We start from the raw sequence: 20,604 nt of genomic DNA on the forward strand, positions 1-20,604 counted from the left end.
TTCAAAGGCCGAGGCCAAAACAGTGCACTTTAGACTATGCATGTAGAAAGAATAGAACGTTAACATTCTCTTCTAACCGGATTTAACTGTAGAAAGGCACCTTCGTCTGTGTTCCATTGTCTATAGCTCTTTGGAAACTTTTGAATAGCAGAGCCTGGAAACATTTCTAGACTTCAATCGATGTTAAATATGTTTTAAGTATTATTCTACTGTAGCGTACTTGAACCACATAGATCACATTTTAATATTTTCGAATCAATGAAGATAAAAGTTATTTAAGTTATCCTACTGTATTGCAAACTATTTCTTGCGTGTGAACAAACAAGAACAAAATACTTGTCTGGTTTGGAGATGATTGCTGTAGCATTTTAACAACCCCATGCCATTCTAGATGAATGACTTCCTTGATCAGTCTGTGAATGGATGCTTTGACATTTCAAAGTTTGAGAATGGTGTTCTAAGGAAAGCATGGTACATCAGCCACAACAGCATGAAGAGGCTCAGTTCCATTAGCAAGAACGCTATCACAACTTGTACTTTCAGAGATGTACTAAAATACACATTTATGGTCAACAGGAGAAAGAAAATAAATATGCTAACATTTTCTCGGTTTAACAGTGCTTTTCTTTTGTCTATTATAGATATAGAATGGTAGATGGGTGGCTGCGAATAACACGAATGTTTTCCCCCGAGTGATTTTGAGACATCTATAATGTCAATCAGAATTCTGAGGTAAATGTTATCATCTATTATCCTTTAAAACATTATGTTATATTTAGCCCACCTCCCCCCTTTTTGTCCTGCAAAAATTAGAAGCCTAAAGGTAGAGGAGTTCCAGGCGTCCCAAACCCATACCAAATTCAACGTCTACTAAAAAAATAAGCCCCCCCGGACTTCATTCCACCCTGCCCTTCCACTCTTTTAAATACCTCCCCCACTTTAATAAAAAAGGGTCTCGTCGTGAAGGCATACCACTCACCCACCCCACTCAAAGCATTAGCACTCTCTTCCAAATAAAAAAAAACTACCCTTCCCGCCACTGACACCCACCACCCTCTGCATACACTCTCCAATTCTAGACTAAAAATAATACCTGGTGTCCTGATACACACCCATACCACCCTCTGTTGAAACCACCACCCTCCTTTCCCCAAATGCATGAACAAATTACCTGACCTGTTTTCAGCAACTCCTACCACCTTCTGCATCTTCCCCTCTTATCCCCGCCACAGCAGGACTCTCATCTCTCACACAGAGTCTATAGTGGCACCGCATCGACAGTTCATCCTCCGTTGCTGCTCATCAGTGTGTCATGTTTTTACATCATATCAGGTCTGCTGAAACCCAAAAAAGGCAGGAGAATGGCAGGTAAGACTGTCAGCCACCATTTCCCCAATCTGGGACAATGGGATCAGAGGAGAACACGGAAAAAAGCTTTAAAGTCAAGAAAGTAAACTAATACAATTAATTCCCAAAGTAGCTTAGACAAAAAGTAATTATTAAGCAAACATACACCTTACCAATTAAAATCAAATAACGGGGAAATGGAGATAAGAATCTTTCATTTATTTTCTTTAGGCAAAAAGTGCCTAGAAAAAAAGTGCAAATGTAAAGTAACACTTTTTGGTTAACCTGAATGTAGGCACAGTTATAGGTCAACCGCAATGGAGCAGGCATCATATAAACCAAACCAGTACCATGATCAAAGTGTTTTATCGTGAGAAGCAACCTACGTGTTTCAGCTCAAATATTTCTAGTGGGGAAGGTCAATGGTTGAAGCCAGAGAAAGTACTAGTCAATTACATTGTCATTGAGCTTCTGTTGAAGCTGTTGGTTTTGACATCAAGCTCCTGGACTTGACAAAGCTGGGCTTTGCAGACACTTCACACCAGTCTAAGATTTAACCTTTCAACTTAGTACTTTTTTTCTCTAAAATCTACATAATGGCAAGCCTAGAAGATATAGATGAACAGGTATCCACAAAGCCAGATACATATACTATTACGTCCCACTGAGCCAGTTTTTTACAACATTAAAGCTCTAAGTGGTACAAGTCTGACGTTTTTGCCTGCCAAGTGCAGAAGATGCTAATATTGCCGTTGTAGTGGGAGTGAGAGGGAGGTGGGCATTCTTTGCTCCTATTGGACAGTCTACGTAAAGGTTAGTCACTAACATTTGAAATATATATGTATATTTCTGAGTACTGACAGACTGGAGTCAAACCACCACCTCCTCAGAAAATTCCTGGACCTGGAAAAATATATCATGAACAAATAAACTCGGCCTAACTGCTGAAAGAAGAAGACTCAGGGACCACTAACTTTTTCTGGCACCATGGGTCTAGAAATACTCTTCAAGGTCAAGAAGTTGGCGTTCTGCTTGACTACTCCCGCAAAACAACAAGGCCAACTGAGCACTGAGGACTGCATACTGCTCATGGGCCCCTAGCCAGAGAGCTCCTGACTGGGTCTGGAGAATAGGAGGCTCCCCTCCATGTACTTTACAGGGGGGCCCCCTCAAGCTTCGTTACGCCACTGCCTCCTGCTGCACTTCCCTACGGCAAAAGAAAAGGGCAGGAATGCGCCGTATCGACAAGATACTGCGTATTCCTGTCCTTTTCCCCTGCGCCGGCGCACAATGGGCTGCCTGCGCCAATGCAGGCACCTTTGCACAATGGTGCAAGTGTGCCTGCGTTGAAGGGATGATTATTGTGTTGCGTTGCAGGGATGAATATTTTTGTGCAGGAAGGGAAACCGATACAAAAATAATCACAAGAGGCTTTTCCTCTTTCTATGTGTGCTGCAGAATGCAGCAAACATAGAAAAAGGAAAAACGAGGAGAAATAAAGATATTTCTCCCCGTTGCGCATCCGTAAGCTTTTGGCACTGCCTCAGATTTTCGAATTCTCGGAAATCTGAGGCAGTGTCAAAAGGCCATGGAAGTTGCTGGGAATGCCCCCAGCAACACCCATTGTACGCCCCTTTAAGGCAGAACACTGCGTTAAAGCGACTGATATTTATCTGGCAGCATTAACCAAAAAAAAGTGGCTTAGTGCTGCCTGATAAATATCACGCAGACTTCTGCGCCATGGAATGTCACAAAAAGTGACGTTCCGATGGTATACCAGGCCCCCAGTATTCAGCTCATTGTGGTACTGTAAATTGAGACCACATATTAGTATCCATATAGCCTAATATTGTTGCAAGTTCATTCCGTTAAAGATTGTCCCCGTCATACCTGCATCGTGTACGAACGTGGTAGCGTCTGACACCGTCTCATCTAGCCGCTGCGAATGACAGGAACCAGAAATGGCCTGTGTATAATAAGGCCGGGAAACGTGTTGGGACGCGAACTCACACACAAGTGGCTAGGTTGATCTGCCATATTGGATGTCCCATGTTACTCCTAATGGACACAATCGTGAGCAAGAATCAGTTCTATGAGCTTGCCCTGCGTTGCCCACCGTTAGCGAAAATGATTATTGTAAATCATATCTTAACCCCTTCGATGCTGATGACGAGCTCAGCTCGTCATCACCCACGGGTGTCGTGTGCTGATGACGAGCTGAGCTCGTCATGGTGCCACTAAAATGGCATTTTCCAGCACAGGAGGGGGAAAACGCCTAGCATCCAAGTGGTTAATGAGTTGCAATCAGGTAGTGTATTGTGTGACTCTGTGTGTGATTGTCATATCTTATTTTAAAAGTTCAACATGACTATTTATTGATATTCTATTCATAACTTTGCAACAAGGGGAGGAAGCCTATTGCCATCCTATGTGGCGCTAGAGAGTAAAGCAAACAATAATAAGTTTGAAACCACAGTGAGTTATCATAAGAAAGAGAAGGGAAAGGAAACACAAATATATCTAGTTTTATTGGTAGTGATTGGACAGTGTCAGCATAATTGAGAGTATTTGGAATAGGCTGTTTCATGTTAATGAAAAGGTTATAACTAGGGAGGGTAGAGTGTAGCACCCCCCAAAACGAGGAAAAAAGATTGAGTGAGTCAAAGATTGATGGATATAAATGGAAGGTGGACTGATCTTAGCAAGATATTATAGTCACACGATATCAGGGGATCCTCTCTGAGCCCGACCCTCTTCAACATCTACATGGCCCCCTCGCAGCCATCGTCTGACAACACGGCCTCAACATCGTATCCTACACCAACGACACCCAGCTGATCCTCTCCCTCACCAAGGACACCACCACTGCAAAACTCAACTTCCAGAGAAGTTGCAGTCTGGATGACCAACAGCTGCCTAAAACTCAGCACCGAGGAAACAGAAGTCCTTATCCTTGGAACCACCCATTCAGCATGGGACAATACCTGGTGGCCTACTTCCCTCAGAAGCCCCCCTAACACCCCACAGACCACACCAGAAACCTCGGTATTGTACTCGATTCATCACTCACCATGTACCGTCAGGTCAACGCCGTCACCTCCAGCTGATTCAACAACCTCTGCATCCTTTGCAAAATCTTCTAGTGGATCCCCCCTGAGTCGAGAAAGACAGTCACCCACACATTTATCACCAGCAAACTGGACTATGGAAATGCACTCTATGCCAGCATCAACAAGTTCCTACTCGGCAAACTCCAAACTATACACAACACTGCTGCCAGACTCGTCCTTGGCATCCCCGGCACAAGCACATCAGCCAACACCTGCAGAGACTCCACTGGCTCCCCGTGGAGAGGAGAGTCACCGACAAAATCCACACCCATGCCTACACATGCCTACACAACAACGGACCCAAATACCTCAACGCCAGAATAAACTTCCACATACCCAAAAGAAACCTGTGATCAACCAACATTGCACTGACTGAAACCTCACACATCCACAGAGCCAGAGCAGGCGGAAGATTGTTCTGTCACATTGCAGCCGAGACCGAGAACGAGAACGAGCTACCGGCAGACATCAGACGCGCTCCCTCCTTGAACAGCTTCAGGAAGACTCTCAAGACCTGACTCTTCGGCTGAACGGAGTTGTGTACCCCCCCCCCCCAGCACCTTGAAACCCTCACGGGTGAGTAGCTTGCTTATAATTCCCTGATTGATATATTGACTTAACATATTGGTCTCATTGTGAGCTATTACCATCAGTCATATACGATTGCTATCATTCCTATATGTTAGATCATGGGTCATTGACCATATGCATTAGGTCATGGGTCATTACCCATATGGTATATACATTGTTACTTTGATATTTACAGTATAATACAGGTACAACCTAGTGAAAGGGGTGATAACATCGTAAGGACAATTTTGTGAGACGGTCAATAATCAAAATTACTTAGACAATGTATTAGTCACCCAAAAAGTAATGTAGTTCATGATCCATATTTAATCCACATTCTACCCTCCGTAATCTCATGATCCATTTGGCCTCTCTTCGCCTGAGGCATAGTCCCTTATTGCCTCCTCTTGGATGAATCTCTATCTGATCTGTGCTGCAGACGGTCAGTGTTTTGTGTGACCCCTGGAACGTGCATTCATTTATATGTATTGCAGTGGGGTATCTAATGTATCAATGTTAGATGGCTCTTACATGTTCAATGATCCTTTCTTTTAATGTCCTGATGGTACTGCCAATATAGAAATGAGCAAATTTGCATTTCATCATGTACACAACATATTTGCTGTTACAATTGATTATTTGTCTGATTTCATGCCTTCTGCCATTTGAACTTTCAAAGTGTTTCATATTGTCAATTGCTAGATCACATATCTTGCATTTTGCCACATTTATGGAATCCTACGCATCTTTGGGATAACAAATTCTCTTTGGGTTTGTGTTTCGGGTAACTCTGGCTTAGTATCAATTGAATGCTCCTGCCTTTCCTGTATGTTATGCGTGGTGTGTCAGTAATGTACCCGTTCAGGGACTTGTCCGAACAGAGTATCTGCCAATGTTTCTTCATACTGTTTCTAACAGCTATTGACATTTTGTTGCAGTCTGTGATCAGTCTTAGACTGGAAGGTGCCTCATCCTAATCAGTTTATCTTTTAGAGTATCCACCCTGTTGATTTTTAATATTTTGCATTCTGTTGTGTTGATAGTGTGTGTGGTGTAACCCCTTGCGAGGAAGTGTTGTTTCATACCGCCAACACAGGTTTTGAAGTCTGTGTCATCACTACAGTTTCTCCTGGACCTGACTAGTTCTCCATATGGAAGTGCTTCTATTTGGTGCCTTGGATGCGCAGTGCTATCATGCAGTACCGCATTACAGGAAGTGGGCTTTTGATATAGCTTACTATGTATCTGATTGTGTTCAATATATAGTGTCACATCTAGGAATTCAATTTCTTTTGGGCTGTAGTTGTATGTAAATTGGATATCCACGTCATTGGAATTAAGGAATTCACAGAATATAAACATAAGTTGTCCATTGTACTTGACCATATCATGATACAGTTGTCTATGTATCTTCCCCAGTATATGATGAATTCACTCCATTTGGTTCCCTTTGGGCCCCAGACCCACTCTTCCTCAAACCATGCCATGAAAAGATTGGCATTTGAAGGAGAGAACCTGGAGCCCATGGCAACACCGTGTATCTGTTTGTATTCTATGTGTGATGCTCTAGGAGTCTTAGGGCCTTATTTATATATTGGGGTCGGCCAGCCCTTGCCAGGGTGGTTAAGCAAATAACTCTGTTGCTCTTTTGGAGGTGCTACCAACCAAATTTAGAAATGTTTGCTGGCCCTGAAGATATATCTAGCATTTGCAGGGACCGGCTTCATTTTGGTTTCAGATAAATGTATTATAATATTGTTGTACTGCTCTGTCAACATGATGGAGCTGTAGGGCAAACTTACCAAGGTTTTTCAAAAAGAAAATCCCAAAGTGGGATTTACTTTCTGAAAATATATTTTAAAAATCCCCCCTCACCACGGGAGTTTCCTCATATAGTGAGAGGAGTATTGTGCCCCATACCGGCAGGTTTTTCCTGGCGGTGATGAGCATTGAAAAACAGCTGTATGTCAACCCTTGTAAATTAGGTAGGTGGACATTTAGCAAGACATCTGACACCTTTACTCCGTCTGGCTCTTGGAGAAGTTTATATGGAGGAAACAGAGTAGTCTCCGCTGTAGTCAAACTATGGTCTGCCCACATTTAAATTGGCCTGGCAGTCCATAATTTTGGTGGGGAGAGAATTTCATTGCTGTTGTGATAGAGTTACCTCTCTGATAACATTTAAATCGGGCCCTTAGTAATGCTTTGAATTAAGTACCTGAATTAAATATATTGGATTACTCAACTAAGTTACATTCCATACACATCAACCTTTTAGTAAGGGTCATATAATATAGATGTCCTATGGTGCTTATTATTGTACACCTATGCCTCTAAATGAAAATGTTCACACTTATCGGCCTTTAGTGTTTAATCAGGGTTCATTTCCAGATTTCTCCATTTGTCACCAGGACGCCACCATCAATTTGCTTCTTGTTCTTTCCAAAGGTTTGGGCTTCTTACATCAGTGCTTACTCTTGGTTTGACGCTGAAATTCTATTGCAAGTCTCTCTCGTGATATTAAGTCTTATTTTGCTCAATCAAGTTTGGTGGATTCTTAAAAATGTTTTTAATCATATGAACCTATTTTATCTTGTTTTCTTTTCTCAAAGATTTCTCCCAATCAAGTCTCCAGCCTCAACAGGGATTGCAGACAGGAGGACTCTCTGTGAATGTCTGAAGAGTTTTGAGAATCTCAGAAGCTTGATAAAGCGGTATGTGCTATGTACTGGTATCCCCTATTGCTGAGCAAGGCACAGTTGTCGGAATTGGTGTATTTATATCCAGCATATCAAAAATGACAGTCTGCTCTGAACCATTCGAGGACATTTCAGACATTTCTTCAATGAGCCTCGTACTTTGGGCATTGAAGTTCATAATATCTGTATATCAACAATGCTATAATGTTGTGCTTAACTCAAACAAGTAGGAATATTGATCAATATGGTTACTTACCTCTTGACATACGTGCATACCATTTAGAAATATTTTGCCCCAAGGTTCAGTCTCAGCCTCCATGCCCTCATTCACTGGGTCTAATTGGAGTTTTTTGTAGATGGAAGTGTTATTTTACATTAATACTCATAGCCTTTGATCACAGGTATCCTGCTAGTTGCTGCAGGAATTACACAGTCTCATTATGTGCACTAGAAAATGACTGCAGAGTTTCCAATTCCCAATCCTAACTACTATCCTGCCCTTTCTATGGTTTACTGTAAAAAACAATCCCATGAGTCCTAAGTCTGAGATGGCTAACCCCGTTTTATATCTGACGTGGCTATGGCTCTCCCATAACCACTCATCTATTGAGTGCCCTCTGCCAGGGTCAAAAACATGTTGTCCCTATTGCTGGGGATGGTGTCTGAAAGTCTAGGATGACTAGCAATAATCAGTCAATCAAAGAGGGGAGGAGGAAGTCTGATCCATTCAGTTTCCTACAATAATATCCGCTGATCAATAGGAGAAGGATCACTTGTCCTGCATAACCAAGGTATGCAGGAGGAATGTGGGGTGTCCCGTGAAATCCGGGCAAAGAAGACCATATGAGCCCTTTCATACATATCACAATAGGGTACCCAAATTCAAAAATTAAAAGAATTGCTCTGCATTGTTTAAGCCTGACACAGAGACCCGCAAGTTTAAAAGAACCAGGTAGCGCCTCTAGCCGTTTCCGGGTCGACAGGGCAGCGTCAGCACAAGCGGCGCACGAGGAAAGGAGCGTTAGGTAGAAAGAACGCGCTCGCCGGTTTTCCGGGGAATTCAGAACCGCAAGTACCATCTTTGCTCACATTCTGTTTTATTCTTTCCCCGCTCTTAGTTAAGCCCCCTCGATACCCGTCCACCCGACGAAATGTGTAAGATACACGCTTAAGGTATGAAACATGATACGTTTACATCACTATACCACTGGTACTTTTAAACAACTAAGTACAACAAATTGGCGCATTCTTTTGCACACGATGGGTTAAACAATTCAATTCAAATTATTTTTGTTCGATTTTGAATACAGAATCATAAAAGCACAAAAATTACATTCCAGTTAAAACAGTGAATAAAAAGCCTTTAAAAGAATGTTATTAATACAATAGTTAAAATATCAGATGTGTCCTTTCTCAAGTTCATTAGAAGGTAAAAACGTATTTACAAAAAATTCCTAGAGCGTTACATCGACTTTCTAAGGGCTATAATGGTCTTCAAATAAGATGCCACTGCCTTTATCTCAAAAACAGTCTCTTGTTGCTTAAGTTTGCAGTACGCATCGTGACATCCTCTGATGCCCCATTTGGTAAATATAGGTTTTAAAAACTGTTTCCTAGGGCCCAAGTAAAAATGACAGAAGAGGATAGAATGAATATTTGATTGATTCGAAGATCCATCACAGGGACACTTTTCCAACTGTTTGCCCCAATCATTACATTTAGGGAATGTTATCAAACGGAAGAATGTATCAGCCCGAAACCTAGTCAATAGCATTCTAGAATATGGACTGCTCTCCATGATTAAATAAAGTTTCATTCCTTCCTGTTGAATAGGTACGCCGTTTAAATTGTTGGTGTTTTTTCCTTTCTCGCTCGACCACCTTTTGTTGGCCAGATGTTCCATTATGATCTTTTTCAAGGAGCACTTAGGGATAGTTTCCAGGCGCAGCGGGTCATTAAAAATATTCTACATGGCCAATGTTTATGGACATGTTTCTCACGTAGTTCAACCATTTGATATTTCGCGCCCCCTCTAAGTTTAAGCAGTCCAAAACAATTTCCCTGTTCAGTGATGTTTCCGGGGTGGTCAAAATTTCATGCCACAAAAGAAGGGGGCTGGCTTTGATCTTGTCCTCTACATAGGAAAGCCCCAATTCGCTGTGGCAGAAGAAGATAGATAATGATTTTGGTGTGGCAAGCAGATACCGTAAAAAATTGTTTTCAGTCAGTTGTAACTGCTTGGTATTTGTAAAACCCCAGATTCCGGCGCCATATGTACCAGTAGAAAGACATCTGGCCTTATAAATTTGCATAAGTTCTTTGGCCGGACGGCCACCGAGTTTCCTTGAGAAATTTATTAAAGCTCTGGTTGCTCTACTGAATGCCAAGTTTTTAGCATGGACCGCCTTAGCCCAGTTTCCCTTATTGTCAAAATGTATTCCCAAATAACAGAAAGTAGCAGTATTAAGTATCTTTTTCTGATTTAAAAACATTGATATGGGGTTTTTTCTGGAAGGGCCGGATCTCATGGAATAAGTCTTTGTTACATTAATTGTTAGCCCACGAGTGTTCATGTAATTTGAAAATTCCACCACCGCCCTCTGCATGCCGATGGGGGTCTGCGATAGTATGGCGGCGTCATCCGCATATAAAAGGATTGGTATGGAAGTCCCTCCCACTAAAGGATAGTCGAACTGAAAGTTCCTCATGTGCTCCACCACTGTGTTTATGTATAATATAAAAAGGAAGGGTGCAATAATGCACCCTTGCCTCACACCTCTGTTGATAAGAAACCTTTCTGAGCATTGGCCGTCTCTGCCGTACCTGACACTTGCCCCTGTGTTTCTATATAACTCCTTAATAAAATCGATGATCTTGTTATCTATGCCTAAGCACTTCAGCGTGTCCCAAAGCTTTATATGGTCTACGCAGTCGAAGGCAGAGGTCAAGTCTACGAATGTTATGTGTAGGCTTTCGTGTTTTGCCTCTGTATATTTAGCAACCAGCATGGCCAGATTTAAACTCTGCTCTATTGTGCCCTTCCCTTGGCGGAAGCCATACTGAAGAGGGGTTATGGTGTTGTTTTCTTCCGACCAATCTTGGAGCCTGTTTAGAATGATCCTGCCTGCTACCTTCATCAATGCGTCCAGAAGTGAAATTGGACGGTAGCAGGCAGGATCATTTCTATTGCCCTTTTTGAAAATTGGCACCACGATTGCCTCGGGCCATGTAGGTATAAAACCTACGGTGTTAATACTATTCAGAACGTTGGTTAAGAGGGGAGCCCAGAGTTTTATCTCACTTTTGTATATATCAATGGGGACCCCATCGGGTCCGGGTGCTTTGCCCGATGCACTGTCATTGATGGCCTTTAAGACTTCCCTATAATCAAAGGTGATTCCCAACGGGAACTGAGCGGGGGGCTCTTTGGTTGATGTTGGGCTTATACATCCTCTTTGGTTGAGATTATTGTACAGATGTGTAAAGTGTTCAACCCACACCTCCCCTGGACACTACAATTTCTATTGCGTCGTTTTCTCTGTTTTGGAAGAAAGGCGCATTAACTGCCTTCCAGAAGGCGATGTTGTCATTTTTCTGGCATGCTAGGTGTAAGTTTTCCCATAAGTCCCGCTTTAATTCCTTCCTCCTAGTGTCTAGTGCAATTCTATAAAGCTTACGCGCCTCTCTAACATGGGCAACGGATCTTGGGACTTCATCCAAGACTGCTATTAAATGTGAATGCGCTGTAGAACATTCCTTGTTAAACCAACCGTTTTATTACTGTTATATTTTTTAAATGGTTTCAGTAAAAGGTTATTTATCTCCTTGGTGTTCTCAATGAAGGAGTCTATGATTATTTCTGGTCGTTCAAAATCCCTCAAGCAGATTGACACATGGTCCCGGGCTTTGGATAGTAAGTTTATCAGGAATTTTTCGGGGTCCAACTTTTCCCACTTAAGCGAATACCCATTTGTTTTCCCCAGGGTTATAGGTATTGGGTACTCTTTTTTGTTACATATGGCCGGTCCCTTTACTTGCAACTCCATATAGATCGGATAATGATCCCCAAAAGCGAGTTTTAGTATCTCCCAGGATAAGGCTAACCCTCGGTATCGATGTGATAAGAGTGAAAAGTCGATTACCGAATTGACACCCCTTCCTGTGAAAGTTGGCTCAAAGCCTTTCCTTATTGCTCAGATTTCGTTTATAAAGCCCAGGTCTAGCTCATAGATCACTTCATTGAGTTTATTCCCTATACCGCAGTGAGTAAAATGGGTCGAGTCACCAAAGTCATTTCCCTTCAGAGGGCAGATGCCCAGGTCGTTGCTAGTACAGATGGTGCAGTTAAAGTCCCCTATCCAGAGGAGTGCCATATCTCCAGTCCCTACCTTTTTTAGTGCCCCTACGCACTTCCTTAACCTGGAGAAGATATTATCCCATTCACTACAGTGGGCGTTGTTATAGAAATTAATTATGGCAATTGGTTAACTCCCCCACTCACCAAGCGGGACATATTTTGGATGCCGTCTTCACAAATGCCCAAGGGCTTCAAGTAAATGACATTCGCCCATTACCGTGGACAGACCACTATGCAGTTTTTTGCACATTAGCTATGGACAAAAAATCCATAACTGACATCCCCCCTCGACAGCCTATTACCTTTAAAGCCTGGCATAATGTCAATCAGCAGGATCTAAAAACCTTATTGGACGACTCCCGCCCATCAATCTCCGCTAATCCCAACCTGGCTACACAACAACTTAATGACTGGTTGGGGCAGGCTATGAATTCATTAGCCCCCACAAAGAAAATATCCACAAATAGGACTAACCCCACCGCACCATGGTACTCGGATGAATTAAAAACACAAAAATTACAGAATAGATATTGGGAAAGACAATGGAGAAAATCTTACGATCCTACAAGCAAAATTAAATATAAGGAGGCTCTGACAATTTATAAAGCCATGATTACTAAGGCAAAAAAAGAGTACTTTATGCTTCAAATTGAGCAGGCGAAGAACTCGAGCAAAAAATTGTATGAGATAACTAAAGTGCTCTCGGGTAATACCCCAGACTTGTCCCCACCCCAAACCCAAGATATGTGTGACGCCATAGCCGACTTCTTTTTTTAAGAAGGTGGACGATATTTACCAACCATTTCTGGCAAAAATCACGCACTCGAACGAAACCAATACTAGTCAGGAAAACTTATCACCCACAGGGGCTTCATCTTTTACTGAGTTTCAACCACTGACAGAAGACCAAGTACTACAAATCGTAGCGACAATCAAAGCTGGATCCAAGCTAGACCCATGCCCATTATCGGCACTCTTACCGGTGATGGAGTCGATTATACCAGTCTTGACTCAAGTCTGTAACTCCATTTTGCTCTCCGGGACATACCCCACTAGTCTAAAAACGACACTGCTCAAACCTCTGCTGAAAAAACCAGGAGCTGATAAGGCAGAACTAAAAAAAATTACCGACCCATTGCTAGTCTTCCGTTCATGGCCAAAGTGGTGGAAAAGGCCATGAACCAACAATTAACTGAGTATATAGAAACCCACAAGAAGTTAGATGATACTCAGTATGGATTTAGGAAATATCATGGGACTGAAACTGCCCTTATCAAAGCAACCGAAGACATCCGAACAATAAGAGACCAAGGCGGCACAGCGGTGCTGGTACTGTTGGATCTCTCAGCAGCTTTCGACACGGTCGACCATGGTACTCTGGTCGGCCGTGTCGGAAAAATGGGCATCTCCTCCACGGCAAGAGATCTCCTTGCCTCCTTTCTCTCGGAGAGAACGCAGGCTGTCTCTTTGGGCCCTTATCAATCTGCCAAATTGTCACAACCGTGTGGGGTTCCTCAAGGCTCATCCCTGAGTCCGACACTCTTTAATATATATGTGTCGGACCTGGCCAATGTCATCAAGTCACACAGGATGAGCCTTACCTCCTACGCGGATGACACACAACTGGTGTTGGCTATAAGGGGAGATGGTGAGGAAGTAGCTAAAACATTCCAGAGAGGACTGACAGAACTGGGGGATTGGATGACAGCAAATTGCCTAAAACTAAACTCGGAAAAAACCGAAGTTATGATTTTCGGGCAACTCTCACCAGAATGGCCTAACTCGTGGTGGCCACAAACTTTTGGCGCCCCCCCTAATCCAGTGACCAAAGTAAGGAATTTAGGAATAATTTTTGACAATCATCTTAATTTTATGGACCATGCCAGCAAAGTGGCATCAATTGCACACCATAAACTGCGCATGATCCGAAAGATAAGTCCCTATCTTCCAACTACCGCCATCAAAACTCTGGTCAGCTCATTAGTCCTGACATCCTTAGACTATTGCAATGGGCTATTTATCAATGCCCAAGCAAGAGTCTTAAAAAAACTGCAGACTATACAGAATGCAGCAGCACGTCTCATTCTGGGAATTCCAAAATTTGCTCCTTTATCTAATGCCATTCCTAAACTACACTGGTTGACGATTCAGAACAGAGCCAGATTCAAATCCCAGTGTATTGTATATAAAGTCCTAAACAAACAGGGCCCACAGTTCCTTAAAGACCATCTACGACCATACCAACCCACACGCCAACTGCGCTCTACTAACAGCAACCAACTTATGGTACCTAGAACCAAAACTGTGATGTGGGGAGACCGACGGTTTGTAGTGGCGGCTTCCAAGCTTTGGAATACCCTACCCCAAGATATTAGGGCTTGTCCCACGCTACTTCAATTTCGCAAGAAATTAAAGACTTGGCTGTTTAATAAATAAACTTCTAAGTGACTCCAGGTTTAGAATTATCATTAGAGCAAGGCAGTCTCACCCAGCCGGCAGGATTATTCAGCGCCAAGACACCTTAGGGTATATGCTGCGCTTTACAAGTACCAATAAATAAATAAATAAATAAATAAATAAATAAATAAATAAGTTTGTTCGCTCCTGGCCAACTAACCAGTAGAACTTGAAAGAAGTCATCAGAGATATTTCTAATGACTTTGATACTAGCAGTGTTAGAAATGTAGGTGCATAATCCACCTCTATTTCTTCCTCGGGTACTAGGCCTCCGAGGGGTGTTAAACGTTTGATATCCCAATAAGTGGATTTCATTAGTCAGCCATGTGTCCTGTATACACAGGATACTATATTTATGAATGAATTTTAGCCATTCAGGATTATTCACTTTGGTCTTCAATCCTGCCAGGTTCCATGATAATACAAATTGGCTGGCTTGGGTGTTCATGGCGCCATCGGGATTATCCTCACTTGATGACTCTTCTCTTATAGTCTTAGCCTCTCGGGCCTTACTGGTACCCTTTACTTGCATGTTCATGGGTGTGGCCTCTACGCCTTTAGAAGCATCTTCCCAGACCTGTACAAAGCCCTGTACCTTCTCTACGTCTCCTTCATTTTTGGATTCTCCACCCTCCCCGTGTATTTGTGCCTGGTGTTCCTTGTTATTCTTTCGGCTACCATCTGATGGTGGCATAGAGGCATTGCCCTCCATTAAAGGGTCAGCCTCTTTGGTATGAGTAAGTCAGTCGACCCCCTCCAGACCCATGAGTGGGGCAAATTGGTTTGTAGTTCGTATGTTAAAGACTAATGGCATCCCTGGTCTATGGTACCGTTTTGAAATTCCGGGAGGTTCCCCCACCATGGCTTTCGGGTAGAAATAGTTGACTTCTCTAGCCCTTCTACTACCCTCGTACCCACCCGGGTACCAGTCTTTAATAAAAGTGACTGCCCTATGGTCTCTAAAGTTTATGATGACTATGTCGCATGGGGTTGTTTTAGGTCTCTTTCCCAGCCATCCTGCTCGTTGGACATGGAGAATTTCTCCATTTAGGTTAGCAGGTAATGGCCTATGTGTTCCCAGCCAGTGCATAGTCTTATTCTTTAGGATTTGATGGCTTTCGAACCTACCGCCAGATATTTCAGGAACCCCTGTTAACACAATGACGTAAGGTTCGGCCTCGGGGGGAAGATTAATTTGCCTACGTCTATCTGAGTTATATCTTGTCACCGACTGTGGAGGAATGGAGTGGTCGGCAGATGATTGGGTGCTAGGTGCGGCCCTTCTGTCACTTTTGCTCTCACAGGATTTTGACTTTCTGCTGCCCTGGGCCTCTTTAGCTGTTGTTTTTGCATGTTCCCCTGTTGAATTAGAAAGTGGAAGACTTGGGAGGTTATGGTTATGCTGGGTGACAGGTTTTACTGCTTTCTGGACAGTAGCAGTTGAAGACGGTACGGGCATTGAAGTGGACTTTGGTGGATCTTTAGGTACAAGTTTATTCTCTGCTATTGTCTGTTCTATTGTTCCCAGTTGTTTCTGTATTCTCTTGAGTCTCTCGACTACAGGGAGTATTAGTGATTTAATTAATTGCTCCAATGTGCCCATTATGTCAGCATTAAGTAGTTCTTTAGTTGGAAAGATTGGAGGAATTACTATTTCAGGAGTTGTAGGTATGTGAGGGACGGGACTTTTTTTCTTCCCAAAATTAAGGTGAGTGTTCCTAGTCTTATTATTCTGAATACAAATCCCCTTTTTCCTCCGTTTTTTCGGTGGCTTGCCTTGGGTTCGGGAAGCATTTAAAGGTGCCTTTGGTTTTTGGGCGTACTCTACTTGTAGTAGTGATATATCTAGAAGTGCGTCTAATAAGGAGTTTTGCGCGGTTTCTACTTGCGGAGGTGAAGTGTCCAGGAGAATCTCTACATCTGGGTTAGGATTACCAGAGGACGTTAGGACACTTGTAGTTTGATCATTGATTTCAGCCAGTGGGGAGGTTGTGTCTTGGAAGAGTAGTGGAATGCTATCATTGAGGGGCGCCTCATATCCCTCGCTCTCATGAATCGTGGTGAGAGGGGGTGAGGCAGTGTGCTGTATACGTCCCAGGGATGATCGCTTATTTTTAATTAGTTCCAACAGAGCGACGTCTCTCAGATTGCCGCTCAGTGAGTGCAATTTCCCTATCGGTTACTGATATGGGCGGAATAACAAAATTGTCGAACGTACCTCGTTTTTCGCCTCCTGCCATAGGAGGTTTGTCATTAATATGAGACAACTTCGATGGTACACTGTGACCTTTTTTCCTAAGTAACAGGTTGATAATTTCCCTCTTTCTCACAGAAAATACACACTGTAAGTTGTCACTTGATTCACTAATTCACTCGTGGTCCTGAAGAAAGCCCATAAGTCCTAACTAGGCGTGCTGGGCTGAAACATGTCGGCCATTTTTAACCACTAACTTTAAGTGCGTTAAAACTCATAATCAGTCCATTAAACACACTTTTATAAGTTTTTTCTAGTTACCTGAATCCAGACCTAATAAATTGAATCATCTGGCTGTCCGGGTATTTTATTCCCAGCACCATCCACGTCACCAGATCACTACTGTTTTAACCATGGGTAAGAACCTCATGGTGGAGGCTGCATAACCATACTGCCTCGAAGATTATGCATACACGTGAATGAAGAGCGGAGAACCAACATATACCGCTGTTACCAACATTCCCATCACGTGCATGAGGGTCTTATACACGGGACACCCCAAGTTCCTCCTGCATACCTTGGTTATGCAGGACAAGTGATCCTTCTCCCATTGATCAGCGGATAGCAATAATCGGTAGCAGTGTGTGTCGGATCAATATGGTATTACTCATTCCAGAGAAAAGATGCTAAGGTGACATTTTCTCTGCCAACTGTTCCTGTCTTCCTCAAAGATGGCTACTGTTTTTTATACGGCCAGTATTGATGACACCTCTATCTTACTGGATCCTAAGGCAAATCCATTGTCCTCTAGGAAGAGGGTTGTTTACTCCCAACTAGGAATGTGTATTGAAATGTTAAAGTTAGGTTGAAAGGCACACAGGTTCTGAACCAGTGTTATCTCAGGCCACACAAAGTACCCATTTTAAAAGTTACTTTTCCACTAAAGTTATCAAAAACCTATTGTCACCATATAATTCAATTTTCATAACTAAGTCGAAAATAAATAAGTCTGTATCATTGCTCTAGCATGTTCCCTGGTGGAGACATAAGATAAGAATGTTATTTACACAATTGGCCCACAAGGAATGTGCATTGAGACGCAAATAGGTTCTAAAGCAATTTTCCCTCATGCCACACAAAAAGGACTTTTCAATAGTTTCTTTTCCACTAAAGTTATCACAACTATACTTTCACCATTGAATTAGATTTTCAAAACTAAGTGGAAAATAACTGAATTATGTCGCTAATATTTTCCCTGAAGGAGATATAAAATAAGAATTTTATTTACATACTTGGTCTATTCATGGAAAATCTAGCTATCCCTACATAGTCAAAATTGCTTTTCCGCAATTATTTACTGTGAGGCCACACTATTTCCTTTTTTTAAATTATTATTCTTTATTGCACATTTCATGATAAACATAACACAACACTGAGAGGATAAGCCAGCAAAATTAAACAATTCCCTAACACCCTCTACCCGAATCCCACCCACCACCCCGGTCCAAACTAACAAAAGTGAAACCAATTTCTACTTTTTGAGAGAAAACAATGCTGATAATACCATAATATCTACATTGATCACCATACAACTATTCCCCCATCAGTTTTTAGTCATATCATATCATGTGAGTTGCAGGGTTAAACCCCTTATACAATATATCCTGAGGGACCTTCTGGCCCACCCCTTAATATCCCACGTCCTGCCCCACTGCCCTAGGCGCACTCTGCCTCATTGACTCCTTGTTCATTAATCCACACACTCAGTGGTTCCCAAATTTTTGCCCCTCTTTTCCGCACTCTACGCCCTCACCGTGCATATACTGCAATTTCCCATCAGTATACTGCCAAAAGTCTACCCATCCACTGTTGACTGCTTGGTGGAACTAAGTCCAGCCAGTGAGTGGCTAAGCTTAGCCTCTGTTCCGTCATGGCGATAAATAAGAATACCTGAGCCTGCCATGAACTTACATTGGGAAACGCCAGCCTCGCTCGAGATTTACTGAAGCTCCACACCTGACAGAGATCCAGTCTCTCCACACCGATCACTGCCGGATCGGTTACAGGAATTCCTCCTTTGTGGGCCCCCACGTGAAGCGCGATTGATCCGCAACCCCCGACGACCTCGACCTCCATGGACCCCGCTCCCCCACTTCAGCAGATTCCTCGCTGACTTTCATATTGCACTGCCTTCGACCCTACCCAGTCCTGATGAAGATCCTGATTCATGTGGATCGAAATGCCGTCGACCATCCAGCGCGATCAAAGGAGCGACAAACAAAGTGGTTCACGAACAGTACATTGAACCGAAGTAGAAACAAACTCCTGAAGTTACCTGGAACCACATTGTGCCAAATTACTCACTGTATATTTCAGCACGAGTCACTTTGCGCCGCCCACGCTAATCACATTGTCAACTGCGTCGCTACCTTGGTTTTCACTCACACACCTCGAGCACCACGTGTAATTTGGGTTGTTTTCAATTATATTATTTGTGTATTGCAGTGCTGTTACAACTGCTAATTGCCTTTCTTTGCCCTTGTCCCAAAATGTTTATATAAATGATGCCATGAGCACATGCTATAATCATATAGAGTCTCCTTGCTTCCTTGTGGATTATTTTGTACTCATATCCTTACTAATTGCCTCTGAATAATACCAGTTGGGATACCATATGTTCCTATGACCCTACAGTGTCGCCCACCCCTAGCACATTCAACTGAAGCATTATATCTATATGATGCACCAACTGAGATCCCAAAATGCTGCAGATATCTCTTTTAGGAGTATCGAGGTTGGGGCAGGATGCGAACATGTGAACAATATCAGCTGCATGGGAGCCACAGCGGGGGCATTGTGAACCAGCCGAACCTCCCCATTTTACAATTTTAGGCTAGGTAATATAAAGGTTAAACCAGGTTTTAAGACATTTCATCTGCAGGTTGGCGGCTATAAAGGATGTCTGGTCTAAAGACAACTAATCTTCACATTCTCCTGATCCAGCTTGTAGGAGCACATGCCAGCCATCACAATGCTTGATTAGATCATCCAGCATTGCCTCATTTAGCAATTTATACCGTTCACAGGGACGGTACCCCCTTAGGCAGCAACTCAATCATTGCCACCCTAGCAAAGCCACACCGACCCCCAATCTTTTCAGCCAAAGAATCCCTTATTTGGAGATACTTAAATAATTGGCTGTTCTCTACCCGGTACCTGTCCTTGATCAAGTCAAAGATAATATCCCCCTCTCATCCATTAAATCCCCAACCATCCTCACTCCTTTTTCATGCCTACATTTCGTATATCCATCATTGAAAATACCTGGGAGTGACCCATTGTTGTATATAGGGGTGTAAATCCAATTTTTTTATGGCCCACTGTCCAAACCTTGAATGCACAGATCACAATCTTAAACCTGACACTTTAAGAATAGCTGAACTTGATGTGCCTTAGGAGGCACATCTAGCTGCTGTTCCTAGTAATAATTCATATATCGAGATGTAGACCTCTCCCTCTGAGCTTGTCCTCTCCCCTCTTAGCAGCACAGCCATTTGCTGTAAGATCAAAGCCCAATAATATAGCTGGAGGTTGGGAACAGCCCAACCGCCTCTATCCCTCGTGTGAGTTAAGAATTTTAACACTCTCCGGGGGCATATTTTGGCCCAAAGGAATATAGAAACCATCTGATTTAGGGGCTTAAACCAACAGCTTTCTATCTCCAAGGGAATAGCACTAAAAAATACAAACTTTTAGTCAAAAATAAAAAATGTATTACATTGATTTTCCAGATCAATGTGAGTTTTTAAGTTGTCCATACAAGCAAAATCAGCTTTGAACTTTGGAAGTAATGGACCCAAATTTGCCATA

Source organism: Lissotriton vulgaris, chromosome 2_1 (assembly GCF_964263255.1).
Source record: "Lissotriton vulgaris chromosome 2_1, aLisVul1.2, whole genome shotgun sequence".
Lineage (NCBI taxonomy): Eukaryota > Metazoa > Chordata > Amphibia > Caudata > Salamandridae > Lissotriton > Lissotriton vulgaris.